The following is a 16,431-nucleotide window of genomic DNA, read 5'->3' on the forward strand; positions in this document are numbered from 1 at the left end:
AATTCATCAAGACAAATGAGTCAGTTTCTTCCATAAATGTCATAAAAGGGAGGAGGATGAAAAAAAATCTCATGAATTAACAGATATTTAAAAGGCATAGTAAACAGATACAAATTGTTAAAACTTTGCTTGGATCCTAATTCAAACAAAAGAAAGGCAAAAGTATTTTTGAAGCAATAGAGATTTCAACACAGATTGAATAGTGTTCTAAAAAAATCAGCTTAAAAACTCATTAGTAAGGAAATAATGGAGAACGGGAGTCATAAGTAAGTCATTATATATATATATATATATATACCTGATGGTTTTTGAAAATTTCAACAATATGTGGCCAAATGAGAACTGCAGCTGCTATAAGACTGACTTGTGATAGGACCACCTCTCAATCACCCCAGGGTAGGCTGAATGTAGCTACTATTGTTGTCATGACAAAACGCCTGAGGGAAAACACAGCACACACACACACACACACACACACACACACACCAGAAACTCTAGAGCAAAAAGAATCGACTCACCGAGGAGGACTAGAAGTTAGGAAATCATCAAATTGAGAGCTGAAATCAACAAAATAGAAACAAAGAAAACAATACAAAGAATCAATGAAACAAAGTTTTGGGTCTTTGAGAAAAATCAACATAATAGACAAACGTTTATCCAAACTAACCAAAAGGCCAAGAGAGAATCGCCAAATTAACAAACTCAGAAATGAAAAGGGGGACATAAAGACAGACATGGAGAAAATCCAGAGAAACATGTACTCCACAAAATTGGAAAATTTCAAGGAAATGGACAACTTTCTAGATAAATATCACCAAAATTAAATCAAGATCAGATAAGCAAGATAAATAGACCTAAGACTATTTAACTGCTAAAGAAATAGAAACAGTCATCAAAAGTCTCCCACCAAAAATAAAGCCTAGGGCCAGATGGTTTCAGCTCAGAATTCTACAAGATTTTCAAAGAACTAATGCCCATACCCATCAAACTGTTCCACACAACAGAAACGTAAGAGACACTGCCAAATTCTTTTTATGAGGCTACAATTACCCTGATATCCCAACCACATAGACATTACTAGGAAAGAGAATTACAGACCAATCTCTCTCATGAACATTGATGTAAAAATACTCAATAAAATACTGGCAAACGGAATCCAAGAACACATCAGAGATATCATCCACCATGACCAAATAGGCTTTATCCCAGAGATGCAGGGATGGTTTATCATATGAAAATCTGTCAATGTAATCTGCTACATAAACAAACTGGAAAAAAAAAACAAAGCAAAACAAGATCATCTCACTAGATGCTGAAAAAGCCTTCAACAAAATATAACATCTCTTCATGATAATGGTCTTGGAGAGAGCAGGGATACAAGGAACATACCTAAGCATAATTAAGGCAATGTACAGCAAGCCAACAGCCAACATCAAACTAAATGGAGAGAAACTCCCAGCGATCCCACTGAAATCAGAAACAAGACAAGGTTGTCCACTCTCCAAAGCTATTCAATATAGTACTTGGGGTGTAACATGAGGGGCCGGCTTGTTGGGGTTTCTGTCCCACCCGGTACCCCGCAGCCAGCAACTCCCAAGGAAAATCACACACAGGACTACATAAGATTATAAACTGATTGGCCCATTAGGTCAGGCTTCTTATTAGTCCTTCTAACTTATATTAATCCATTATCATTATCTATGTTAGCCACATGGCTCAGTACCTTTCTCAGCGTGGCAGCTTACATGTTGCCTCCTCAGTGGTCTGGGCAGGAATGGAGGAGTGGATTTCCTCCTTCCTAGCCTTCTCATGTTCTCATCGCCCCGCCTCTACTTCCTGTCTGGTTGACCTGCCTATACTTTCTGCCTGGCCAATCAGCGGTTTATTAAAATGTGATTGATAGAATACAGACAATTCTCCCACATCATTTCCCTCTTTTTTTTTTTAAACGAAGGAAAATACCCATAGTCCATTTGTTGGGAATGTGGGTGTAGTATTTCAGGCTACTTCCTGCTGGTTGGGGGCGCTGATAATCTTATGGGGACCTAAAGAAAGTTTAGAGTTATAATCAAGTCCTGACTGGAGTATCCTGGGAGTCTTGATCATCTCAGGCAGCAGTCTTGAATCTGTTCTGGATGTAGAATTCAGACATCTGGGCCATCTGATTCTACTGGAGATTTTTCAGGTGGCCTTCCTTGATCAAATTGGATTTTTCTTAACTCAGAATGAATCCACAGTCTCTCATTTTCTGTGGAAACAAAAGCAAAATCTCTTCTCCAAAGTAACATACCTTTTGACTTCAGTTGTGAAGCCACGGTATTTTCAAAATACCTATCTTGGGTTAGTTCAGCAGCATTTATAAACAAAAGTCTTTTAGCAGCTGTTGCTCCTTCCTCAGCATTCAAACAAACGAAGAGAGCATAATAGCATACTGTATTAAGATTCTCTGTATATTTCTCATCTTTATGTGACTTTATTTTAACTTCTATTTCTTTTATTTTTATTTTTACTTTTACTTTTTGAGACAGGTTCTCTGTATATCTTTGTCCTGGAATAACTCTGTAGACCAGGCTGTCCTTGAACTCACAGAGATCCCTCTGTCTCTGACTCCCCAGAGCTGGGATTAAAGGCATGTGCTACCACACCTTGAACTCACAGAGATCTGTCGGTCTCTGTCTCCCAGACATTGGGTTTAAAGGTGTGTGCTACCACACCTTGAAGTCACAGAGGTCAAGCTACCTCTGCCCCTTGAAGTTACAGAGGTCAATCTACCTCTACCTCCCAGGCATTGGGATTAAAGGTGTGTACCACCACACCCAACTACTCTCTTTCTTTTTAACTTTAAGAACTTTAACTTTTAGACTGCATATATTTTTAACACACTGTAAAACATTTAGAGGTTTTCTTTGTCTCTGAATCTCTCTTTACTGTATATTTCTCTTTTTCTGACCACATGAGTCTTTAATGGGTAGGACTAAAGCCATGGCTTTGACAGTTAGATCCAGCCCATTCCTTAGCTTTCCAGCCTCATGGCAGAGGTGCCACTGGAGCCATTTTTATTGCCACAACTCTCAGGGCATTTCAAGGTCCCTGCCATTAAGTAAGCTGCAGCATTCTGCTCACAGACCACATTCAAATCCTTCATAGTAGGACTGCCTGCCTGAAAGAGTCAGAGATTGCCCTGGTAGGATGGCCCAGAAAGGTGGCATTTTAAAATAGTGCAGCTTTTTTCCTGCTATGGCTGAAAACAGAAAAGCCTGAGTTCAGCTTTTCATCAACACTGGTTAAGTGTTTTGTGGCAGGACCTCTTAAAGGAGCTGCAAAGTTTTGCAGCTAACGCTGAGTCAGGAAGCATCTCTCAGATGAGAGCATTTGCTTACCTCTAGCAAGCAGAGCAGACCCGAGAAATTGCTGCTACCAAGAAAACATGCTTTACTCTATTCTTTTCCAAGCTTTCTCAAGCTTTCTGTGGATTCAGTTATCCACGTGGGCGCCATATGTAACATGAGGGGCCGGCTTGTTGGGGTTTCTGTGCCACCCGGTACCCCACTGCCAGCAACTCCCAAGGAAAATCACACACAGGACTACATAAGATTATAAACTGATTGGCCCATTAGGTCAGGCTTCTTATTAGTCCTTCTAACTTATATTAATCCATTGTCATTATCTATGTTAGCCACACGGCTCAGTACCTTTTTCAGCGTGGCAGCTCACATGTTGCCTCCTCAGTGGTCTGGGCAGGAATGGAGGAGTGGATTTCCTCCTTCCTAGCCTTCTCATGTTCTCATCACCCCACCTTTACTTCCTGTCTGGTTGACCTGCCTATACTTCCTGCCTGGCCAATCAGTGGTTTATTAAAATGTGATTGACAGAATACAGACAATTCTCCCGCATCACTTGGGGTCCTAGCTAGACCAATGAGACAACAAAAGGAGATCAAGGGGATATAACTCAGAAAAGAAGAAGTCAAACTCTTACTATTTGCTTATGATAGCTTACATAAGTGACCCCAAAAAGTCTACCAAGGAACTTCTACATCTCATAAACACCTTCAGTAATGTAGCAGGATACAAGATTAACTCAAAAAATCAGTAGCCCTCCTGTACACAGATGATAAATGGACTGAGAAAGAAATCAGAGAAACATCACCTTTCACAATAGTCACAAATAACATAAAATATCTCAGTGTAACTCTAACCAAACAAGTGAAAGACCTGTATGACAAAAATTTTAAATCTTTCAAGAAAGAAACTGAAGAAGACACCAGGAAGGGGAAAGATCTCCCATACTCTTGGGCAGGTAGAATTAACATAATACAAATGGCAATCTTACCAAAAGCAGTCTACAGATTCAATGCAATAACTTTCAAAATCCCAGCAAAATTCCTCACAGATCTCCAAAGAGCAATTCACAACTTCATATGGAAAAGCAAAAAAACCCAGGATAGCCAAAACAATGCTGTAAAATAAAGGAACTTCTGGAGGCATCACAATCCCTGACTTCAAACTCTGCTACAGAGCTACAGTACTGAAAACACCCTGATATTGGCACAAAAACAGTCAGGAAGACCAATGGAACCAAATAGAAGACTTGGATATCAATCCACACACCTATAAACACCTGATTTTTTTTTTTTTTGCGAAAAGGAAAAAAAATGAAAAAAGAAAGCATATTCAATGAATGGTGCTGGCATAACTGGATATCAACATGTAGAAGAATGAAAATAGATCCTTACCTATTGCCATAAACGAAACTCAAGTCCAAATTGATGAAAAACCTCAATGTAAAACCAACCACACTGAACCTCATAGAAGAGAAAGTGAGAAGTGCACTTGAATGCATTGGCACAGGAGACCACTTCCTAAATATAACCCCAGCAGCACAGACACTGAGATAAATAATTAATAAATGGGACCTCTTAACACTGAGAAGCTTCTATAAAGCAAAGGACATGGTCAACAAGACAAAACCACAGCGTACAGAATGGGAAAAGATCTTCACCAACCCTACATCAGACAGAGCATTGATCTCCAAAATATAGAAAGAGCTTAAGAAATTGGTCATCAAAAGAACAAATAATCTAATTTTAAAAAAGTGAGGTACAGACCTAAACAGAGAACTCTCAACAGATAAATCTAAAATTGTAGGGATTAAATGAAATTTAATCTTCAAAATTAAATGAAATTTAATTTTCAAGGTGCGTGGAGCCGCACCTTGAAAATGGTGCTTGCTTCTGCCCCCACCCCATCCCGAAAGCGAGTGCTCTCCCTGGTAAACAACACTGTATTTGGCTAAGGCCGGAATCACACCATGATCGTAAGCTGCTTGCGATTGTATGGACCTATGGACAGTGCCCACGCGGCAATCCAGGATTGGCAGCCCAGGCCTCCTTAAGGGCTGGGAGGAGCTTGCCCGGGGAGAGAAGCGAGAAGAAGCCATCATAAGAAGGTCCTGAATAAACTGCTTGCAAGAAGAGCTCCGGTGTTGCGTCGTCCTTGCTGGCGAGGCGGGCGCGACATAAAATGTCTGAAAGACACTGAGGGAAATGTTCAACATCCTTAGCCATCAAAGAAATGCAAATCAAAACAACTCTGAGATTCCATCTTACACCTGTAAGAATGGCCAAGATTAAAAACACTGATGACACCTTATGCTGGAGAGGTTGTGGGGTAAAGGGAACACAACTGTTTTAGAAATCAGTATTGTGTTTTCTCAGAAAATTAGGAAACAACCTACCTCAAGACCCAGCAATACCACTTCTGGGTATATACCCAAAGGATGCTCAATCATACCACAAGGACATGTGCTCAACTATGTTCATACTATTATTATTTGTCATAACCAGAACCTGAAAACAACCTAAATGCCTCTCAGCCAAAGAATGGGTAAAGAATATGTGGTACATTTATACAATGAATTACTACACAGCAGGAAAAAATAATGACATCTTGAAATGTGTGGACAAATGGATGGATCTAGAAAACATCAGATTGAATGAGGTAATCCAGAAAGACAAATATGTACTTATAAGTGGCTTTTAGACATAAAGCAAAGAAAAACCAGCCCACAAATCACAACCTCAGAGAACCTAGACAACAATGAGGACCCTGAGAGAGACATACATAGATCTAATCTACATGGGAAGTAGAAAAAGACGCCTCTCCTGAGTAAATTGGAAGTGTGGGAATCATGGGAGAAGACAGAAAGGGACAGGAGAGGGAGGTGAGCAGAGAATGAAATATGTATCAATAGAAACACTTTTAAAATGTTAAGCAAAATTTAGAAAAAAGAAATTATCTGAGGATCTGTCAAGATCCAGCAGAATTAGGAGACTTGGTCTATAGTATGGTTTTATTGGGAAGTGATGAAATCTTTGGTAAGCGGGGTCCTGGCAAAGATCTTAGGTGGCCAGGGCATGTCCTCCAGGTGCATTGTGGGACTGCTGTCTTCTCCACTCAGGTTATCTGCTCTGGCTCAGCTGACTACTTAAACTTTTGTTTTCAAATTTCATTTAATCTCTCCCCACCCCCCAACAAAGTCTCATTCTGTAGTTCATCTGCCCTGGCACTTGCTGTATAACTCAGGATGCCTCAACCTTCTGGAAATCCTCCTACCCTAGCCTCCCAAATACTGGGATTGCAAACGTGAGTCACAATTGCCAGTTTAAAGACTATTTGAACAGCAAACTTCAAGCTCTCCTAGACTCTCTCAAAAACAAAAGATCACTCACCATGAAAATTCCCAAATAAAATTGGGAGATTAAAAACCAAAGGATGTGTATCACAGCTCAGAAACACAAAGGGGCCAGGGAAATGGTTCAAGGGGTAAAGGGAGGTCTGAGCATGGTAAATGTGGCACTGGCAGGCCCTGTCCTTCCGTCAGTTCCTGTAGGATTCAGCTTTGCAACCACAGTCCCCACAAACCCAAAGACCTCGTTTCCTGCGGAGCTGCCTGGCAGGTCATGGGAATCACGTGGATGCATCGCTAGCTGGTACTTGTTATTTATGGTCGGAGCTGATCATCTTCGAGCTTGTGGCACAGGAGACACCAGGACGAAGTTTGCAGTACAGAGGGGATTTATTTGCCCCAGAAGGACAGACAGGAGATGGGGACAATGGAGAGAGGGAGGAAAAGGGCAAGGAAGAGGGGGAAGATATGTTTGTCCGGAGGGACAAAGGACTTCCCCTTGGATAGAGTGGAAATAGACTTGGCCTTTAGGCAAATGGTGGTTTATAAAGGGGGAAAAAAAAGGATGGGTTGTTTTGTTTTGATTGGGCATGTTTATAGGGTAGCCAAAAGAGAGTTGTTGATTGCTGAACTTTAATACTTTTATAGCTGGACCTTGGTTGTCAGCCTCAGGGGGAGGAAGTGACCAAATAAGGAGAATGGATTCCTTTGGCGACTAGCTTTAAGAATGTAGTGTATGGTTTAGCAAGGAAGAGGGAAGGGAGAATGGCAAGGCCTACCGGCGCCGTGTTTGCCATACTTGGGTCTGCTAGAGGCCTTCAAAGGCACTAACCTCCCAAGCCTCAGCCTCATGAGAGTTCTCAAAAAGGAGACTGGAACGATAGTTCAGTTGTCAAAAGCAGTGGCTGCTCTTTCAGAGGACCTGGATTTAATTCCCGACACCCACATGGAAGCTCACAAGAGAATCTCAAACTCCCGTTCTAGGAGATCTGATGCCCTCTGCTGGCCTTTGTGAGCAGTACAGTCACACAGTGCACAGACATTCATGCAGGCAAGACACCAACACACAACAAACAAAAATAAACAAGCCTTTAAAAAAAAAAATCCCAAAGAACTCAGAATAGGAGGAATGTGTCTCAACATGAGAATGGCTATATATGTCTGGAGAGAGGTCTCAGTGTTTCAGAGCACTGGCTGCTCTTCCAGAGGTTCAGGTTCAATTCCCAGCACCCACATGGCAGCTCATAACTGTCTGTAATACCAAGATCTGACGCTCTCATACAGATATACAAAATATACAAAATACAGATATACAAAATGTAGGCAAAATAAGAATGCACGTAAAATAAAATAAATCATTTTTTAAAAGAAAAATGTTTCTATAAAGAAAGGAAGGAAGAAGGTTATATATGGGCAGAGTGCACACCTTTAATTCCAGCACTCAGGAGGCAGAAGCAGGAAGATCTCTGTGAGTTCAAGGCCAACCTAGTCCACGTAGTGTGTTCCAGGATAGCCAAAACTACACAGAGACAAATAAAACAAAATAAAAACAAAAAAGAAAGAAGATTTGGAAAAGGAAGAAAGGCTATATATGACAAATGAATAATCAGAATTATATTAAATATGAAAAAACTCAAAATCAGAAGTAGATATGATTGTCCACTTCCCCATTCTCATCAAACATAATACTAGAAGTCTTAGCTAGAGCAATGGACAGGAGAAGCAAATACAATGGATATAAACAGTAAAGGAGGAAGCTACAGGATTGTATGTAGAGGGTATGATTCTATACATAAGAGATTCTAAATATACACCAGAACTCTCTTGGAAATGACAAACACTTTCAGAGAAGTGGCAGTTAATTGCAACCACCACAGAAAATCATTTGTCTTCCTGTATACCAATGACAGACTGAGAAGGAATTAAAGGAAACAATCTCATTCCCAGAAGCCTCAAGGACAAACAATAAAACCCTGGAATACTCCTAAAAATTATGCAAAAAGTCTCTAGAAGGAAAAAATTTTAAGATACAAATGAAAGAAATTAAGAACGACATCCTTTGCTCATGGGTTAGAAAAAAAATTATTGCAAGATGGCTCTCTTACTGAAAACAATCTACAATTCAGTGCAATTAAAAACAAAAAAATCTAGGGATGCTCTTCACAAAAACAGGAAAAAAAATGAATTCATGTTGAAGCACAAGTAATCCCAGATAACCAAAGCAATCCTGGGCAAAAAGAACACCTCTGGATGGATCACCATAATGGAGGAAAAGCTATTCCACAGATATTACTCTGTAAGAGCAGCAGGATTGAACTGGATCACACAGATCCACACACAGATCACACACACACACACACACACACACACACACACACACACACACAGATCAGTGGGATTGAAAAGAGGACCCGTGCTGGGCGGAGGTGATGTACTTTTTTAATCTCACACTTGGGAAGCAGAATCAGGCAGACATCTGTGACTTCAAGGCCAGCCTGGTCTACAGAGTGAGTTCCAGGACAACCAGAGCTACACAGAGAAACTCTGTCTCAAAAAACAAACCAGTGTAAGAAAAGAGAACCCAGGCCCATGCAACTATGCAACTACAGCCACCTGATTTTTGACAAAGGTACCAAAAATATGCATTGAAGAAAAGACAACTTCTTCAACAAATGGTGCTGGCACGCCTGGTTACCTGCATGAGAAAGAATAAAACTAAATCCGTATCTCTCACCCTGCACAAACATGAGTTTGTTCAGTTCCTAACACCCACACGGAGCTCATGGCCATCTGGAACTCTTGTGCCAGGGCATCCAAAGCCTTCTTCTGTCCCTTCTTCTTGTAGTACACAGACATGTTCACAGGCAAAACACTCATAGACACAAAATTAAATAAATTAATTAAAAAAAAACTGGATCATGGAACTAAACAGAGAGTTCTCAAAAGAAGAAATACAAATGGCTAATAAGTATTTTAAAAATACCCAATAGGCTAAGGCATCAGGGAAATACAAATTAAAACTACTTTTAATTCCATTAATGGGAGATTCCATTCCACCCCAGTCAGAATAGCTATCAAATCAACTCAGTCAGAATAGATAACACCAAGAAGACAAATGACACAGCCGGGCAGTGGTGGCGCACACCTTTAATCTCAGCACTAGGGAGGCAGAGGCAGGTGGAGCTCTGAATTCTAGGCCAGCCTGGTCTACAGAGTGTATTACAGGACAGCCAGGACTGTTTCACAGAAAAACCCTGCTTTGAAATACCAAAATAAATAGAAAGAAAGAAAGAAAGAAAGAAAGAAAGAAAGAAGAAAGAAAGGGAAAGAGAAAGAAAAACAAATGACAGCAAGTGCTGGGGAGGGTGTGTGGAAATGGGAATGCTTCTCCGAGGTTGGTGGGAGTGTAAATTGGTGCAGTCACTATGGAAATCAGTGTGGAGATTCTTCAAAACACTAAAAATAGATCTACCATATGACTCAGCTGTACCTCTCCTGGGCAGATACCCAAAGGATTCTATATGCTCCCACAGAGACACTTGCATACCACGTTCACTGCAGCTTTATTCATGAGAGGTGGAAATAGCTTCAGCCTAATGTCCACCAGCTGAACAGTGGGTAACAAAAATGTGACACACACACACACACACACAAAATGGGATTTTTATCTAGTTGTAAAGAACAATGAAATAATTTGCAGGAAAATAGATGAAAATGGAAAATACTAAGTCTTACGCTCTGCAAGACTAGGTGTCATGTTCTCACCCAGATATGGATCCTAGCTTCGAATTTTAGAGTCTGTATGTTTAGTCTGGTGTGTCTATAGAGGTCAGGAAGCTAGAGAGAGGCCATACCGGGGGAGATGAGGCACTACTGGGGTGAGGAGAGATTTGAACACACAATGGGAAAGCAGAGGGGGAGGTATTGAGAATTAAAGGTTTAAGTAGATAAAGACAGGAAGTGGGGGCAGAACAGAGGAAGAGATGGGACTGGGCTAGCCAAAGCCAAGGATGTAAGAGAAACCCTTCCAGAAACTCACTCATTTGTACACTAATTTAAAACTATAATTTAAAAAAGGAGTTTGAGTACAGGTATTCAGCATGGATAGACAATATTTCCCATAGAAAGCATAGGTTATTACGTGAAAATCTCAGTGCCAGGCTTTGGCCAAGGAGTCCCCAAATAACACGGACACCGTTGCTCTTGGTTGCCCATTGTCACTAGATGGTAAAACCGTATTGCTGAAGACACCACACATTGTGGTTATGGGACATAGAGAAATCAAGTGGGAACTGACCTGAAAACTTCCTCCTGGGTGGCTAGCTTTCATGGAGATTGGAAGGTGCTCTGTAAGCTGCTGAACGGGATGGCTCAGTAGTTAAGAGCATGTAATACTCTTGCTAAGAATGTTGGTCCAGTCTCCAGAACCCACTTCAGGCAGCGCAGTCACCTGTAACTCCGGCATCTTCATCTGGCCTCTGTAGGCCACTGGATTCCTATCTACATTCCCTTCACACATCCTTTAAAAGCTAAAAACAGGCCAGGTGGGGCGCACGCCTTCAATCTCAGCACTCAGGAGGCAGAGGCAGGAGATCTCTGTGGGTTTGAGGCCAGCCTGGTAAACAGAGCTAGTCCAGAACAGCCAGAGCTTCACAAAGAAACCCTGTCTCGAAAAACAACAAAAAGCCCGAACAAACAAACAAACAAACTTAAAAACAAATTAAAAAGAGGAAGAGTTCACTGCAGCCAGGCTGGCCTGGAACTTTCTGTAGCCCCAGTTGACCTGGTATACAAAGCTGCTCTCCTCCTTTAGCCCCTCAGTGTTGGGATTATAGGCGCTAGTTACCACAGCAGCCACCAACAATTTTAAGAATTCCAATTTTAACGTATCCTGAACATTGTTATCGCAGTTATCCCAGTAGCTATAAATGGAAACTCTGTATTTTTATTAGCATTTCCGTACGACTAATGACGTTAACATGGTTTCGTGTATATTGGAGTAATTTGTGTACCTTCTTTGATGAAATGTCTACTTATTTGCCACGTAGGAACATCAAGAATCTAGATGGACAACCAACAATCTAGAACAAGGCTTTCATTCTCTCCAGTGCTTTCTGCAAAGTTGGGGACTAGACAATGCACAGACAAACCAGTGACACTAAGATACATTCTTCCAAAAGTGAACACTTAAATACATCAAAATCAAGAAGAATAAACAACAAAGCCTAAAGTAACAACAAACAAAGAAAAACCACAAAGAAAAAAAACCTCAAGGACCCACTAGAAAATACTTAAGATACTGCCTTTGCACATCAATAAATTCAATTAAATAAACACACTGAATGCTTACCTCTATGGTAAATACTAGGGAAGAAGAGAGACAAAACCTCAAAAACCAAACCAATTTCCAATTCTTAAGATATACATAGCATCAAAATCACCATTATGAAAGCTGTGTGTTCAAAAAAATTTTGAATTATAGTGTTTCATTAGTTTTAATCCTTTTGACTCTAGAACAGCCATTCCTTAATCATGTAACTAAACAAGTTTAGAAATGGACTCTCGTGGGGGTTATCTTTACTGTTAAAAGCAATAATTTTATGCCCAGAATAGGAAGTCTTTATATGTGATGTTAAAAACAAGCAAACAAACACTTCAATATACTTTAAGCACAGGATGTAATTAGACCCTATCTACTGTGGGCAAAATAACAGACCTTAAATTCTGCATTGTAAGACAAGTTTCATAAAGCATTTGAGCTGGGTGTTGTGGCTAAAACAGGATGATCAAACCAAGTTCAGAGTCAGCCTGGGCTGTAGAATGTGTTCACTTCTCTCCAAGGCAAAGACTTTAAGGCCCATCAGTCAATGTTTCCACAAAACCAGACAGGTATATATGAAACCATATTAAATCTGATTGCTTTTATTTCCAGGCCTGGGCCTGCAATTCTAAATTTGGTTCTGTGTTATGGCATGTTCTTGCACTAGGTTTCTGCTTTTATTAATGTTGTTTAGAAATTGCCTCTGAGATTTAAAACAAACAAACAAACAAAAAAAAAGCAAAACCATCCATTTGAGGGACGCCACAGGGTACCTACAGGAAGCTGAAGAAACTTCAGGAAGTCCCTAAAATTGAGGAGATTCACCCCCACTCCGTTCCCAGGCATATACAAGCATTAGACGACTTCGAGACAAGGCAGGCTGAGTAGATGCAGCTGAGCTGCACAGGGGTCAGCTGAGCTGAACTGTACAGGGCACTTCCCAGCCTGCTGAGCTTCCTACAGGTTCTGTAGTGTGCTCCATGTTCCCAGCTTCATGAACTGTTGTCACTCATGCCAGACAGGTGATGGAGAACTCCTCACTCATGTTCCTGCACTTACTTCAATAATACTTAGCAGTTTGCCAGAATGGATCTGGTGGCACCTTCCCCTCCTCTGTCACTGCTTCCCTATAGGGGTGAGTAGGTGTTTGCTCACATCTCCCCAGAAATGTCACACAGCAATGAGAAGCTATGTTGATACCTCTAGCTAGGCACCATACAGATCCAGCCTCACTTTTATTTCCTAAGTTTAGATAAAAAAAAAATATTTAACCACTGCAAAATTTAAGGAAAGGCATTTCCCATCACTTCAGCTACTTCAAACCACATTAATGGGAGCTGGAGAGATGGCCTTTCAGGGGTCTTATGTCCTTCCAGAGGATGATCCAAGTCTGTTTCTCATACCCACATGGGTAGTTTACAGTCAGTCACCTGTAGTTCCAGCCCCAGGGAGTCTGACACCCTTGTACAAACACAGCATACACATACACATAAATAAGAAAATAAGTCTAAAAAAGAAAACAACAAAACTGGTAGTCAGGAAGATGGCTCGACAAATAAATGCATTTGCCCTGCAAACCTGGCAACCTGAGTTTGATTTCTATAACCCACGTAATGAAGGACCAACTCCACCATGCTGTCCCGTAGCCTCCACACACTTCTCATACACCATAGCACGCGACTTTCACATAGAACATGGGGATGCCATGCAATGGCAGAGCACTTGCCTACTAAGCACAAAGCACTGGGCTTGCTCCAAGCAGCACAGGCAGAAAGGGGTACAGGAAGGAACTCAAACCAGAGAATGTGGACAAACTGACATTTTTACAGAACATTAAAATTGGGTTTTCCTAGGCAAAAACAAAAAAAACCTGGCCTTTTGTTCTTAACTAGATATAAATGAAGAAGTCATGTATGTTAACTCGGGAAAAATTAGTGTATGTATTAAAAGTAAATTCATTTGACCTCATGTTGAACATACTGGTATAAAATCACAGAATAAAAATTCCCCTTTGCAGTAAGTTACTGCGAACCAGAGCTAGAAAAAGACAGTGTGTCTATATAGGGGGCAATAAAAACCTACCACAGACGCTGCCAGCAGCCCTGAGTCCAACCTCCAGCATGACACAACAAACGACCCTTATGCAGTACGGCTATGTAACATTTAATACCTAATCTAGGAAAAGGGACAACAACAACAACAAAAATCCCACCAAAACCAACAGCAATAGTTTCTGTCTAGTTGACAGCTCTTGTTACCTATTATGCTATAGTCTGGGGTAATAACTGGACATAGTCTCCTTCACTAGGAAGGGTGGCAGGGCTGGGCGCGATGGTGCACACCTGCAGTCTCAGCTCCTTGGAGGGCTTGAGACAGGGCGAGGGAGTCAGTGTCAAGAGGACCCGAAGAGCCTAGAGCCTATTTCCTCTAAGAGAAAACGAGACTGGTGGTAAAGACACAGTTTAGTCGTACAGCACACATTTGGGGCTGGAAAGGTAGCTCGGTGGTAAAGAGCATGGGACGCTCTCATAGAGGATCCAGGTTCCATTCACAGCACCCATACTGAGGTTTCCAACCATCCGAAACTCCAGTTCCAGGGGCTCTGACATCCTCTGTTAATCTTGGGTACCAGGTACATATGTAGTGCACATATATACAAGGTAGCAAAACACTCATATTTTAAACACACAGAGTCTGTTAGACACCCTCCCCCCAAGGTTGAAAATATAATCATTGAGAAGCATGGGTTTGTGCAAGGTTGCAAGCATCAACACAAGATACAGACTCCTAAACTCTCAGGTAGGTGCCATATCACCAAAATAGTTTTAGACTAATAGGAAGATAGACTCTTACCACAAAGTATCAGTTTAGCATTACCCCAAATTTACAGCAAGTAACTGTACACAAAACAGCAATGCAGAGCTGAAGTGTTTGTTAAATAAAAACAAAGGCAACTTAGTTTTTTGTGTGCGTCCTTGCACCATGTGTATGCGGGTGCTGAATAGAAAAGCTGAGGGCGTCAGAATCTTTGGACCTGGAGCTACAGGTAGTTGTGACTGACATGGTGTATGTCCTCTACGAGAGCAGGTATCTTAACTGCTGAGCCCTCTCTAGCCCCTATTCACATTTAGCACTGCTCAATGTGGATACATTCCAATTTACACTTTTAAACGGGAACTACTTGACTGAAACACGAGTCTTTGACAGGAATTTAATCTCACTCAACATACGTCACTCTTCGAAGTAGTAACGATCTACCACTAATCATCCACACACAAGAGCTCAACAAGAACCAGAAGAGGGAACTATTGAAAACTACAAGAAAAACATGCAATTTAAAAGTCATAACCCAATCCAGGCAAAAAACTTTTTCTAGTAGTGGGGATTGAACTGAGGGGCTTTTAATGTCAGGCTCACTAACCTGCACCTCCAGGTTCCAGAATAAATATATAAACTGTAACTTTATAATATTTTCTACATAGAAAAAAAATTGGAAAGTTTACACATAACTTGCAAAGAGTAATTACTAAGTATCAGAAAAACTACTAACATTTTGATGTTAATAAAACTACCTTAAATTGAACCAAACAACTGAATACATGACAAGGTATCCTGAAGAGTTGTTTTTCATGTGCAGGAGACAAAGCTAAAAAGAGTAAACGCGTGTTCATCATACCTTTTCAGTCAATACAGCCTTTATTAACACAATGTACCATCTGCTGAACCATATACAAATTGGCCTAGTGTGTTGAAAATTTGATGCCCTGAAGTTAGGTTACTTCTGGACCTAACACACAGAGTAATCCACAAATACAAGTCCAAGCTATTATTTCTAGCTACTGCCATAAATCCGTCTTCTGGCCTCTGATTGCAGCCAGATTGACTGGAGAGCCTTGTCATGGGGGCACTACCACTGAGTTCTACAAACTCCCAGCCCAGAACGCAATTCCTGTGCTTCCATTCCATCTACACTATGTGCCCAGATGCCTTGAAACATGACTAGCGATGACCGAGTTACACTTAACCATTTCCAATACGCTGGAAAGCTCAATGTGTAACCTTTTTTTTTTTTTTCATTTAAAGGCGGTTACGTTTATGACCTCTGTAGCTTCCAGAAAAACTGCTGTGTGTTAAACCAGTCCTAGGGAGACAGTGTTGACAAACCTCAGTGACAACTTGTTCTACTACAGCTGGCCCGTCACGCTCACTTCAGTGAGGACACTCAGCGTTTTCAGATGTTTGGTCTGTTTAGTATAAAAGCTGAATGACTGCACCGTGAGGGTGACTTCAGGAGAGCCGCAGCTTTAGCGTGACTGACCAGAACACTTGCTAGGATGGTAGCTATCTAAGTTAACAACAGGGTCCACACTACATCCTCGCTTCTTACTTTACAGCATTCCAGTAACGCAGGAAGACTGGATGAG

At 41.1% G+C, this 16,431-nt stretch overlaps 1 protein-coding gene across 1 annotated transcript in view; it reads left to right on the plus strand.

The window, feature by feature from the left end:
• Positions 1–16,431, plus strand: part of Ly96 (lymphocyte antigen 96) — a 415,901-nt gene that overhangs the window by 329,488 nt on the left and 69,982 nt on the right. The window lies entirely within an intron of this gene.

The sequence above is a fragment of the Myodes glareolus genome, chromosome 16, assembly GCF_982192425.1.
Source record: "Myodes glareolus chromosome 16, mMyoGla1.1, whole genome shotgun sequence".
Classification (NCBI taxonomy): Eukaryota; Metazoa; Chordata; class Mammalia; order Rodentia; family Cricetidae; genus Myodes; species Myodes glareolus.